Below are 14,664 nucleotides of genomic sequence, written 5' to 3'. Positions count from 1 at the left end.
CAAGAATTACTTGGGTAAGAAAGTCAATAAGGTGCCAAGTGCTATTTGTTGGTTAAACCTTCCAAACGCCCCACCACATGAAATATTCAGCAGTGAATTATAGTACCTGACATCAAGCAGAATTATTTGTTCTTGTAGCAAGTTGGTTTAAATGGAGTGTAATTTTGCTACTCCTTTTGGAAAGTATGAAGGAAGGCGTCCGACTTACCATTTTCAATGGCCCAAGGATGTAGCGTTCTTGAGAAGAAATAGTAAGTAAATAAATGCAGAAAGTATTTATGGCTATGCCTTTCTTTTTATTTCTTTTTAATAGAAATGTTTTGTTGAGGAAATTTTATCATGAGTTTGCAAGCAGAATTCACACTCTATCTTAATCTGCAACAAATAAGCTTGAAAAGAACACAGTGCTGCTTGGGGCAGAACCTAGGAGATTTACAGTTTGCCAAAATGAAAAAATGCACAGTTAGAACATCATCTGGAATATTTCAAGGGCAGGAAAATGATGGCATCAGACGGAGATGGAATAATTGGGGTGGGGGAGGGAAGGAACCAATCTCGATTGGGGATAAGTCTGGAATCTTCCAAGGCAGGAGATGATAGAATATGAATCAATAACTGTAGGGCATGGGATTGGACATCTCCAGAAAAACACCTGCAGGGACTCTCAGAGCAGTAATGATACTTTCCCCCTTCCACTCTTTTCTAAATGATTCATTTGATCCAGGGCAAATTTATTTGGGACTTTATTATTACCAGAGGGTTTCTTTTCCCCTTTCTGTGACCAGCTGGTGCCAAAGCAGGGTGAGAGTCTTACTTTCCTTTTAACCTCTTACCTCCCATACCTAAGGGAAAGGAAGGTCTTATGGTGGAAGCACTAGACTAAGACACCGAAGGTCTGGATTCAGTTCCCAGGACTGCCACAGTTTCCTTGTATGACCTTATTCTCTATGTGCCTCAATTGCCCATTTGTAACATGGGGATAATACTTCCTTTCTCCATCATGTCTATTTAATTTGTAAGCACTTTAGGGCAGGGACTGTCACCTACCGTATGTCTCCCTGGCCCTGCTTTCAGGCTCGGATCCCAGCCACTGGCCCCGTGCCCCACTCCCTGGCAGCTAGCCCTGCGCCTGGGGCCCTGCACCCGGGCCCCGCACCCGGGGCCCCATGCCCAGGCTCTGCTCCCCGACACTGCTCCCAGGACTCGGGTCCCAGCTGCTGGCCCCGCTTCCCAGCTGCTGACCCTGTGCCCGGGGCTCCATGACCAGGGCTCTGCTTTTGGGGCACTGGCCCCACTCCCTGGCCACTGGCCCCGTGCCCTGCACCCGGGCCCCTATTGCTGGGGCTCTGCTACTGGCCCTGCATGCGGGGTCCTGCCTGCAGGCCTGTGCCTTGGGCTCTGCTCCTGCCCCATGCCCACCCTGCCTTTACCCCCTTACCCCTGTCTGGGTCCCCCCTCCCAGAGACACAGCACTGCTCCCGGCCTTAGCTGAGGGAGACGCGGACAGGAATAAGGGGGCTGGCTGTCATCACCCCCACTATTAAAAGGATTCCAGTGCCACTGGGTGCTACAAATAATAAATAAGATGAATGTCTGTCTGGGACACATGTTGGAAGCACAAGCTGCAGAAGTGAATTATCAAAATGGAGGCTTTGTCAACCCTTTTCAGGAGACCATGTTTGGAAGCGGACACTGAGCACAGAATTAGATAAATTCATGAAGGATGTAGGTGAGAGAGCCTGGAGCCTAGGGCCTGGTGCAAGACCTGAGGCCTGAACCATAATCAGCAAAGTCAGGCCATGTTGTGAACCAAAAGTCAGGTCATCTATTAAAGCAGATGTTTACAAGTTCACTGTCCAATACATGAACTTGGCAAGGGCTTTGCTAGCATTGCTAAAACACAAGCACTCCCAAGAAGCAATAGTTATCTGGTATGTGTGTGAACACACTCCAAAAGATTAGCCCACGTACATCCTGACCTAACACCAGATAAGAGGGTTTAACAGAAGTGATCAAGGGTCGGTCCTGGGGCCGGTTTTGTTCAATATCTTCATAAATGATCTGGAGGATGGTGTGGATTGCACTCTCAGCAAATTTGCGGATGATACTAAACTGGGAGGAGTGGTAGATACGCTGGAGGGGAGGGATAGGATACAGAAGGACCTAGACAAATTGGAGGATTGGGCCAAAAGAAATCTGATGAGGTTCAATAAGGATAAGTGCAGGGTCCTGCACTTAGGACGGAAGAACCCAATGCACAGCTACAGATTAGGGACCGAATGGCTAGGCAGCAGTTCTGCGGAAAAGGACCTAGGGGTGACAGTGGACGAGAAGCTGGATATGAGTCAGCAGTGTGCCCTTGTTGCCAAGAAGGCCAATGGCATTTTGGGATGTATAAGTAGGGGCATAGCGAGCAGATCGAGGGACGTGATCGTTCCCCTCTATTCAACATTGGTGAGGCTTCATCTGGAGTACTGTGTCCAGTTTTGGGCCCCACACTTCAAGAAGGATGTGGATAAATTGGAGAGAGTCCAGCGAAGGGCAACAAAAATGATTAGGGGACTGGAACACATGAGTTATGAGGAGAGGCTGAGGGAGCTGGGATTGTTTAGCCTGCAGAAGAGAAGAATGAGGGGGGATTTGATAGCTGCTTTCAACTACCTGAAAGGGGGTTCCAAAGAGGATGGCTCTAGACTGTTCTCAATGGTAGCAGATGACAGAACGAGGAGTAATGGTCTCAAGTTGCAGTGGGGGAGGTTTAGATTGGATATTAGGAAAAACTTTTTCACTGGGAGGGTGGTGAAACACTGGAATGCGTTACCTGGGGAGGTGGTAGAATCTCCTTCCTTAGAGGTTTTTAAGGTCAGGCTTGACAAAGCCCTGGCTGGGATGATTTAACTGGGAATTGGTCCTGCTTCAAGCAGGGGGTTGGACTAGATGACCTTCTGGGGTCCCTTCCAACCCTGATATTCTATGATTCTATGATTCTATGAATAGGGATGTTTTGCCCGAGATATTTGGAGCCAGGTACAAGGGGAAGTAACAAACAGATTTCATGAGGCACATAAGGTGGTATGTAAGTTGCTTGTCCCAGTCTATAAATGTTGGGGTACATCACCTTAACCGAGGAGACAGCAGAAGTTCCCGCTGCTGACTGAGCCATTCCTTGCCATGGACACTCATGTGTTAATGTCCCTGTAGCTCCTATGGGACGCTAAGCGGGCAATAAACCTGGCCTTTGTCCCTGAACCGTTCCTGTGGGTTTTTTTTATGAATTAGCAGGCTGTATTCTCTGCTAGTACTGATAACGCTGGAGCTCCAAGAACAGAAGCACTGAGCAGCTGTATCAACATTCTTCAGCAACATTCTCAACAACAGAGGAGAGGTCCATCGATGGCTGCTGGCCAAGATGGTCATGGACACAACTCCACGCTCAGGGTTCCTAAACCTTTGACTTCCAGAAGCTGGGACTAGATGAGAGGAGGTGAATCTCTCAGAGTTGCCCTCTCTGTGTATTCCCTCTGAAGCATCTGACACGGGCCACTGTTGGAAGCCAGGGTCTTAGACTAGATGAACTATTGGGCAGCCTCAGTGTGGCTGCTCTTATGGTCATAACCCAGGGGTTGGAAAACAAATAAGAATTAACATAATAACTAGCAGCACCTTTCATTGGAGGATGCGATAACATTGTGCAAGCATGATTTCACCCCCGTACAAACTCCTGCAAGGTGGGTAAGTATTCACAGCTCCATTGCACCAATGGGGAAACTGAAGCACAAAGCAATCCAGTGACTCTAGGTCATGCAAATAGCCAGTGGCAGATTTGGATAGAGAAGCTGGAGGATTGATTTGCGGTCCTTTGCTCTACATACTAGGCCACACTCCCAAAGGGAGGGGAACAAGGCGAATTGTGTCTAAGGAAAGATTGGGTTACAAATGGAAATAAAGTGGCAATACCCGTGCCCCCAAAACTTGGAATCTCCACTGCATGCACATCACCAACTAAGGGCTGGTCTACACTGGGAATTTACATTGGCATAGCCATGCCTCTCAGGCATGTGAAGAATCCCGGTATAGACAGTGCTAGGTCGACAGAAGAAGTCTTCTGTCAGCCTAGCTATTGCCTCTTGGAGAGATGGATTAACTACAGCGATGGGAGAACCCCTCCCGTTGGTGTAGGTGATGTCTACAATGAAGCCTTGCAGCTGTGCCGCTGTAGCATTCTCAGTGCAGGCGTACCTAAACTTCTGCATTATCCTCCGCCTGTGATCCTCCTTCTCCATTCCCTCATTCCTCCTCTTCCCCAGCAGTAATTGTAGGTGTCACTTGTCAGACTGGGTGCAAGCAAATGGCATGCCTTTTGACACAGGCAAATGCAAGGTCATAGAACGTAGACTGCACTTTCAGGGTGGAAGATTATCCTGGAAAGCGATGACTCTGAATAGAATTTAAGGGTCACGGTGACTAACCAGCTGAACATGAACAATGCAGGGGCTAAGAATACTATCCTTGCATGTATAAACAGGGGAATATTGAATAGGATAGGGAGGTATGTATTAGCTCTGTACACAGTATTTGTGTGACCACTAATGGAATGAAGTGGCTAGTTCTCCTGTCCACGCTTCAAAAGGGAGGTTCTAATATGGGAGAGGGCTCAGAGAAGAGCTACAAGGATGATTCAAGGTCTTGAAAATCTGCCTTATGGTGAAAACCTAAAGGAGCTTAGTCTAGTTACATTACCAACAACAAGGTTAGAGGTGACTTGATTATTACACACACAGTGAGAAGGTATCTGATGCCAGTCCTCCTGCCTGGGTTCACAAGTACAGAACAGACATGTTTACAGTTACAAAACAAAACTTACATATTACCCTATAGCATGGGATACAGACATTACAAGTAAGATTAATGCATACAGCATCTTACACACATTTGATAGAGTCTAAACACTAAACACATCCTTACAAGTCTAACACCCATCTTGAACAATACTAACATACAGGTGAGCTTGTCTTGTTTCCAGCTATGAATCTGTCGGTACTCAGCTGGGGCCTACAGCCCTGGCAAGAGCATCAACCAGCATCACATACCCACTGAGAACATAAGAAAAACATAAGAACGGCCATTCTAGGTCAGACCAAGGGTCCATCTAGCCCAGTATCCTGACTTCTGACAGTGGCCAATGCCAGGTGCTTCAAAGGGGATGAACTGATTGTCAAGTGATCCATCCCCTATTGCCCATTTCCAGCTTCTGGCAAACAGAGGCTAGGGACACTATCCCTGCCCGTCCTGGCTAATAGCTATTGATGGACCTATCCTCCATGAATTTATCTAGTTCTGACAAGCAGCTGTGCCAACTGAGAAACATGGACGTTTTTATGGAGAGGTTGTCTCATGGGCACCTTGCCAGATTTCCTAATCCCAACCCCATATGCCATCCTACAGCCTCTCGGTGGCAAGAACACCACTTGCTTATGTGCATAAGTAACCCTGGGGACATATCCATGGGTATTTATCTAGGCTTCATGCAAGAAGGGTTTTGTTCTCTCTTTTTTTTTTAATCAAACACATGCTGCTTCCTTTTGCCCTTCTCTTCATCCCCCTGGTCCCTGTCTCTCTCCTCCAGGACCCCCTGCCATTGTGTCCTCCTCCCCACTCCCCCCCCCATGTTACCCTGCTGGCTTGTCCTGCTCTCCCCCTGGTTTCCTTCTCCCATTCCCTGCTGCTCAGCGACCTAGACCTCCTTATCCCCTGAACATCCTGTCCAGTGACTCCAGAGACTGCATATCTGTCTGTGAAGTATGGAATAGCCCCTTGGCAGTGGACCATGATCAAGGGGACATCAGCAAGTTGATCCCCTCTCCTCGCCTGCTGCGTGCTGGCTACTGAATACCGGGGCTGAGGATACTGGTCCTTAGTGACTCTGGTCAACATGCAACAAAGCACTGATGCTTTGCAACATGCAACAAAGTACTGATGCTTTGCCCCAGGCCTTATAATTAGGATCCACAGGCCCCAGCTTATCTCATACAGCAGGAATTAGATAGAGGTCAACTGCTAATAAACTTTTTGAGTCACTCTGGCCCTGAGCTGGCTTCAGATTGGTGGCTTAGGAGTAAAAGGTTCTTTTGCCCAGTTACAATATCTCTGTTTCACTCGTTCCCCACCTTTTAATTAAAATTCCTCCCCCCATCATGACATTCTAAGCGCTGCGGGTCAGATTCTGACATCAGTGAGCTAGTGTAAATCTGGAGTAAATTCATAAACTTCAGTGAAACAAAATGGTTTAAGACGAATCCCATATATAGAAACGTCAGTGGAATTATCTGGATTTACAAGGTATTAATGAGAGTAAAATCTGGCTCTTTTCAGGTATTCTTCTATATGAATCATGCATGCTACCTAAGTTAGCTTTCTCCCCTCATTGTTTCCATATAGATCAAAGCCTGTGCTGTACTTACTGTCACCATGTTAAAGCGCTATTTGAAATTTATTTAACCTCTGATTCACTTATCTTATTTAAAGTTAATTATACATGGAATAATTCTTGCAAATTTCCCGTGCTGCTAACAAATGCGGGACTGATTTATTGTAACTCCAAGTTCATTACCTCACAAATAATTTTATCTTCTTCAACTTCAATGGAGGCCTTTCCTGTCAATTAATAAATGTTTTATGGGATCTCAGTTGGAAGGGGACTCTGACTTATTTTGTAAGTGTTACAAAGTACCTTTCAAAACTTTTTATCAAAAGGCGACAGGTGCCATTCCCTAGAATCATAAGATGCAACAGATTGTTCCAAAATGACCCTCTTATAGTCAACATATTAGTTTAAATTGAAAATCCTTAAACACATTGGGCTTACTAATTGCTCATGGCAAGGCTGCCGAAAATGTAAATTTCTAATTAAAATATAAATTAATCCTCACAAATGAATACCTGCTATCTCCAGAATGATGAGCAAAAGTTTTATGCTGCTAATTAATGTTATCGCCTATTAGCTTTATTTACATAAGTAGATATAATTCATGCCACTTTGCTTGTGCTGATATGTAGCACTTTAAATTTTTTTTTTTTTTTTTTAAATAATGACTGATCCTGCCTTGTATATTCTAATCACAGGTTTGCTGGGTTCTCTTTTAACATGCTGGTAAAGTTTTTTGAAGGTATTTTCCCTTGGTTAACTCTATACTTGGTACCAAGAGGTAGGAATGGGTGGGGGGAGTAAGCTGGAAATTGCTTTTGAACATCTCTGTATAAAAGAAAGTTAATACTCATTATGTTCAAAGTCTTGATGGAGTACATAATTATTTACTATTCCTAGCTTTGAATATTTTTTTCTTTAGCCAGTTAAATAGACTATAAATGTTGCATAAAACCCTGTAAAATTCCTTCTGGATTAATAAATCATTTTCAATGCTCCAGCATTCATCTTATAGATATGAATATGCATAACAATGTGGTCTGCACTTTAGGCTCATTTTCCAAGGAAAAGGTTGACCTTTTGTTACAGTCTCTGTATAATGGTGCCATGTAATAAATAATACAGCATGAATTACCAACAATAGCAGCAATAAAAGGGAATATAGAGCTTATTTATAAATGGGAGCTTTTGGGCTTATATCAGTAACTTTTTCCTTATCCACAAAGTACTTAAAAAACTGCACTTTTTCTGCAAATGCATGTGTCCTGGCTAGTATTAGGAAGCACAGTTGTTTTTGCTTCTCACCTGTTCACACCTGCTGAGTGGCTTAGTTTTGGGCTGCAAGGTTTGAATGAACCAAAAACCTCCATCCAAATCTCAGTGGAGATGATCACATTTCATCTAGTTTCCACCCAAGAGGGTCCTACCTAAAGCCATAACGTGACCAAAGTCCATATGGATTTAACCCAGGTTGGAAACTGGTTTACAGTCCCAGCCAATTTCATTTTGAAATACAAATCAGAGTGACAAGTGTTTCTTATTCAAGACAGGCCAGAGCTGCAGAATTCAGATCCAGATGTGGATATGGAACACCCCAAAACTGAGCAGGATTTGGATCCCGGGTGGTGGTCCAGCCCATTATCATGACAAGGGCCATTTGTAAAATTTGGATCTGGATCTGAGTTTGGGTTTAGGAAGACCCTCAAGAGTCTGGGGAGTTTAGCTGTGCAGGTTGTTATTGTTGGATTGAGCAAAGTATAGACTCAGAGAAATGTAGGGCTGGAAGGGAACTCAAGAGGTTATAATGGTTGAGACTCCTATGGCTTGTAATAATTTGGTCTTGTTTCCTTTGTTTGGATTAGTGGGTGGATGCTGGGTGGTGCCGGTGGCCTGTGATATACAGGAAGTCAGACTAGATGATTTAGTGATCCCTTCTGGCCTTAAACGCTATGACTATATGACTAGTCCAGACCCCTGGGCTGAGGCAGGACTGAATATACCTAGCTCGTCCCTCACAAGTGTTTGTCCAACCTGTTCTTAAAAACCTCCCATGATGGGGACTCCACAACCTCCCTTGGAAGCCAAATCCAGAGCTTAACTATCCTTAGAGTCAGAAAGTTTTTCCTAACATCTAATCTAAATGGCCTTTTTTGCAGATAAAACCCATTATGGGTCTTGTACCTTGGGTGGACATGGAGAACAATTGATCACAATCCTCTTTATAACAGTCCTTAATGCATTTGAAGACTATTATAAAGTGCCCTCTTAGTCTTCTATTCTCACAACTAAACATGTCCTTTTTTTAAACCTTTCGTCATAGGTCAGGTTTTCTAAAACTTTCATCATTTTTTTACTCTCCTCTGGATTTTCCCCAATTTGCCATATCTTTCTTAAAGTGTGGCACCAATAACTGGACACAATACTCCATCTGAGGCCCCGCCAGTGCTGAATAGAGTAGGACAATTACCTTCCATGTCTTACATACGACACTCCTATTAATACATCCCAGAATTATATTGGTCTTCTTAGTAACTACGTCACAGTGTTGTCTCATATTCAATTTGTGATCCACTATGAACCTAAATCCTTTTCATCAGTGCTACAGCCTAGCCAGTTATTCTCCGTTTTGTGGATGTGCATTTGATTTTTTTTCCTAAGTGTAGTACTTTGCACTTGTCTTTAATGAATTTTATCTTCTTGATTTCAAACCAATTCTCCAATTTCTCAAGGTCATTTTGAATTCTAATTATGTCCTTCAATGTGCTTGCAATCTCTCCCAGGTTAGGGTCATCTGCAAATTTTATAAGCATACTGTCCACTTCATTATCCAAGTAATTAATGAATATATTGAATAGAACCTGGGCCCAGGTCTAATTCCTGTGGGACCCCACTAGATACATCCTCCCAGTTTGACAGTGAACCATGGATAAATACTCTTTGAGTTCAGTCTTTCAACCACTTGTGCACCCCACCTTATAGTAATGTAATCCAGATCACACTTCCCTAGTTTGCTTATGAGAATGTCATATAGGACTGTGTGAAAAGCTTTACTAAAATCAAGATATGTCTACAGCTTTCCCCCCATCCATTAGGCCAGTAACCCTGTCTAAGAAGAGATTTAGGTTGGTCTGACATGATTTGTTCTTGACAAATCCATGTTGGCTAATACTTATTCTCTAGGTATTTACAAAGTGATTGCTTAATCATTTTTTCCAGTATCTTTCCTATCTTTCCAGGTATTGAAGTTAGGCTGATTGGTCTATAACTCCCCAGGTGAAGAGTTTTTATTTCTTTATTTCCTATAGCCAAAGAGGGAAACTATGGATTTCTAAGAGGAGGTGAGACTTTGGGGAGGGGATGCAGGAAACTATCCAAAGCTAACATTACAAGAGAGGACATCATGAACAATTGACACTATTTAGAAAGGTTCTAATAAGAATGTCTCCCATTCCAAGTGACATTTATGTAGGGATCTGTATGTCCTTTATGCAGCGATACCTATATCCTTTAAAGGTCTGCACATACCATATCCTTGTATTCACCATTTGTATGCATAGTGCAAACGTACATCATGGTATAAATGCATTTGTGCACCTCTGAATAAAATTGGGGTCCTGATTCTGATCACATGCACAGTGGTGCAAATCTGGATTAACCCTACTGAAGTCAGTGGAGTTACACCAGAACTGCACTGGTGTAAGTTAGATCAGAAAAGGCCCCAGATATCTTTGCATTAGAAGATCACAAAGGAGTTATGTGAGCAGGTGTTCAGTCTGTGGTGTAATCTCAGCCCATATAATATGTAAAGTCCAAATGTACCCCACATATTAACAAAGAAATTAGCAATAATCCATCACCAAATTTGGTTCAAAATTTCTGTTTTGATTTGGCTGCTCCTAGGATTCCTCCCTCAGGACTGCTTAGCTCACACACTAGATTCTCTCTTCCCCAGAAACCACCCCCCACCTCCATTATAGACAGTAGGGGTAAGAAATCATTGAGTCAGCAGAAAGAATGCACTTAACTCTTTCCCAGCAAGGTCAACTGCCCACAGGGTGGGGTGTTTAGGCAAACCCTGCTAGCCTCTTACAAGCTCCTATTTTATTCTGTTTTGTGTTTTCACATTGCCATGACTCATGGTGTGTGCTTGTTCCAGAATCCTATTTATGGATACTATTAACTTTTATGGTATTACAGTGGTAAATGCTTATGACCAGCCTTTGTTGGATTAATCTTTAATGAGGTTTTCACTAAACAAAACCAGAGTGCTCTCTGACCTGCATCCACAGTAGCCCATTTAGACTATAAATGCCATCACTCATGCAAATTTATGACATTGCTACTTAGAGTTCACTCTTTGTGAATGACAGGTATTGCTTTAATGGGCATCTGCAACTTTAACACTGACAAAAAACAAAGAGAGTGAGACAAAGAGACATCAAGTTATTTCTGTTCTCCTCTAGTCCAAAACGATGTCGCAGGCAGATCATCTTACCCCTTCCTCTGTGCTAGAGCAAAGCTGCATTCCCGCTGTACACGTAGATACTTCTAGCCCCAGTGTATTACTCCAGATTCTATCTGACCTCACTGCTGATCTTATCCCCTGGGATCCCATCCACTCCTGGTGTAACTCCATTGATTGTAGATGGAAGTTACACCAGGAATGAAATTGGCTGCTGAAGTTTAACATACATTTACCCTTCCCTAATTCCATTCATGACACCTGGCTGTACCCCACTTTAACCATCTTAAGTAACCCATCACGATTGCTGGTAGTAACACATGGTTATCCGACCGCTCTTCGTCATATTCTCTAGTCTAACCCTAGGGCGCCAGATCCTCAGCTGCTATAAATCAGTGTCGCACCACTGACTGCAATGAAGCCATGCCAGTTTACATCATCTGAGGATCCGGCACATTAAATACCCTTAATCTGTGTTAATGGGCCATGCCCTCCAATTCTTTTCTCATTTTCGCTTTATGACTATTTCCCTATGAGACCAACAATCATAGTAGCAAAGCATAGCTGTCTGTATTTTTACTTACAATCAGATATGCTGGCAGGCCTCATTCCCATTGTAAAAATAAAATAATGGATAGGAGTTTCCTTTCTCTGAAGCACCAGGTACTGGACATTGTCAGAGGCAGGGTACCAGACTGGATCACTGATCTGATCCAGTGTGGCAATTCCTGTGTTCCTGTGTTTACATAGTGCCTTTCATCCCAAAAGATCCCAAAGCACTTTCTAGACTGCATATATATCAGGAAATACTCCACCCATCTTTGAGGTGCAGTTGCCTCTTGAGTAGAAGGCCACAGATGTGTAACAGTATATAATGGTTTAGGGCAGGAGGTGAAAATTACCATTATTCACAAGAAATTTTAGAAGAAGTTAGGACGGAAAAATATAACCACACAGATTAGAGTTTGTCCAGGACATTGGGACTAATGCCCCAAATGTTGTTAAAAGTACCATAAGAACATGAGCACATAAGAATGGCCATCTGGGGTCAGATCAAAAGTCCATCTAGCCCAGTATCCTGTCTTCCAACAGTGGCCAATGCCAGGTGCCTCTGATGGAATGAAGAGAATAGATAATCACCAAGTGATCCATCTCCTGTCCCCCATTCCCAGCTTCTGGCAAACAGAGGCTAGGGACACCATCCCTGCCCATCCTGGCTAATAGTCATTGATGGACCTATCCTCCATGAACTTATCTAGTTCTTTTTTGAACCCTGTTATAGTCTTGGCCTTCATGGCATCCTCTGGCAAGGAGTTCCATAGGTTGACTGTGCATTGTGTGAAGAAATACTTCCTTTTGTTTGTTTTAAACCTGCTGCTTACTAATTTCATTTGGTGACCCCTAGTTCTTGTGTTATGAGAAGGAGTAAATAACACTTCCATATTTACTTTCTCCACACCACTCATGATTTTATAGACCTCAATCATATCCCCCCTTAGTTGTTCCTTTTCCAAACTGAAAAGTCCCAGTCTTATTAATCTCTCCTCATATGGAAGCTGTTTCATACCCCAATAATTTTTGTTGCCCTTTTCTGAACCTTTTCCAATTCCAAGGTATCTTTGTTTTGAGATGGGGCGACCACATCTGCATGCAGTATTCAAGGTGTGGTCGTACCATGGATTTTTATAGAGGCAACATGATATTTTTTGTCTTATTATCTATCCCTTTCTTAATGATCCCCAACATTCTGTTCAGTTTTTTGACCAGAGGATCTTTATCAAAATAAACAACCGTTATCAGATCCTTGTTTAGAATTACACTAAGCACCAACCTTGTACCTTCCATCCGAGGATCTCCAAGTGTTCCCAAAGCATGAAGTGGGTGCCTCCTAACACCCCTGCTGTGGACAAGTGGTCAGAGCTTCCATTACATATCGACCTCAAGCCTGCAGCTCTGACAGCACCATGCCTGTAGCAACATGCAGAGACATTGGCTCAGGGCTGACTTAGAAGGAAAAGTTCTGCCTACTCAACCATCAGCACCACTGCTTTCCTTGTCGGCCTCCCAGCCACAGGCTGACTTTAGGGAGCTGTTTCAATTGTGCTTAGTGATAGCTTCTCTCCTATTCCTGTTCTTACATTGCCCCCATCACCATAGTATCTGAGCGCCTGCATCTCAGCAATAGATGGTGAAGCCGCCCCACAGCATACAAACACACACTCACAATCTCTTTTCTTCATTTATATGCACAGCTTCAAACTATTCCCTGTGGAGCTGCACACCTAGGCTCGGTTCATCCTGTATATACAGATAGACATTAACCTGGTGCAACACGTTATGACATCACAAGGAATCATAGAATCATAGAAGATGAGGGTTGGAAGAGACCTCAGGAAGTCATTTAGTCAAAGCCCCTGCTCAAAGCAGGACCAACCCCAACTAAATCATCCCAGCCAGGCCTGTGTCAAGCCGGGCCTTAAAAACCTCTAAGGATGGAAATTCCACCACCTCCCTAGGTACCCATTCCAGTGCTTCACCACCCTCCTAGTGAAATAGTGTTTCCTAATAGCCAACCTAGACCTCCCCTACTGCAACTTGAGACCATTGCTCCTTGTTCTGTCATCTGCCACCACTGAGAACAGCTGAGCTCCATCCTCTTTGGAACCCCCCTTCAGGTAGTTGAAGGCTGCTATCAAATCCCCCCTCATTCTTCTTTTCTGCAGACTAAATAACCCCAGTTCCCTCAGCCTCTCTTCATAAGTCATGTGCCCTAGCCCTCTAATCATTTTCGTTGCCCTCTACTGGACTCTCTCCAATTTGTCCACATCCCTTCTGTAGTGGGGGGACCAAAACTGGGCGCAATACTCCAGGTGTGGCCTCCCCAGTGCTGAATAGAGGGGAATAATCACTTCCCTCCATCTGCTGGCAATGCTCCTACTAATGCAGCCCAATTTGCCATTGGCCTTCTTGGCAACGAGGGCAAACTGCTGACTCATATCCAGGTTCTCGTCCACTGTAATCCCCAGGTCCTTTTCTGCAGAACGGCTGCTTAGCCAGTCGGTCCCCAGCCTGTAGCGGTGCATGGGATTCTTCTGTCCTAAGTGTGGACTCTGCACTTGTCCTTGTAGAATCTCATCAGGAGGAGGGGGGCAAACAAACTCTGCTTGCCCAACAACTAATTTTGGAATGACATTTGGAAGGCACGAACAGGAAGCATTTAACATCTGAGATGAACTGATTCGTCAAGCCTCTGGGACACCGGGAGCTCATTGCAGTCCACGTTAGTAGGCCAGTATATGAAGACATGAAGTGCGGAAGAAGGAGTTAGTAGTTCCAAAGGTGCATTTGGGGCCAGGTGACACTGTTCTAACTCAATCATTGGCGGAGCTACTTCACTTGTAGCGAAGGATATTATCTAATAAGAAACAGCTTCCAGTGTAAATGTTGGGGCTGGAGGGATCCCTATACTAAGGATGATGATACTAGTCTAATCTAGGTCATCAGTGTGCAGGCTCCCCTTGTTAACTCAGATTAGCCCTGTTGGTTCTTAGCTGATGCTCCTTCTTTTGAAAACTCCTTTATCTGAATGGCCTCTAAGTACAAAGGGCTCAGTTCTGCCATGCTTCATCTGTTACCATGATTGAAATCAGCGATGCTATTTGCAGAGTAGTGTCTCGCTCAGGGTGAGGAAAGGTGGTAGTATCTGGTGCAGGGAATGTATGAACATTCCATATCAGAACTTTGGAACAACCAAGGGAGAGAAAGTAACCCTTTCTTA

Source organism: Lepidochelys olivacea, assembly GCF_965140295.1.
Source record: "Lepidochelys olivacea isolate rLepOli2 genome assembly, chromosome: 2".
Taxonomy (NCBI): Eukaryota; Metazoa; Chordata; order Testudines; family Cheloniidae; genus Lepidochelys; species Lepidochelys olivacea.
The sequence above is the reverse complement of the archived record's forward strand: the minus strand, read 5'-3'. Positions refer to the sequence as shown.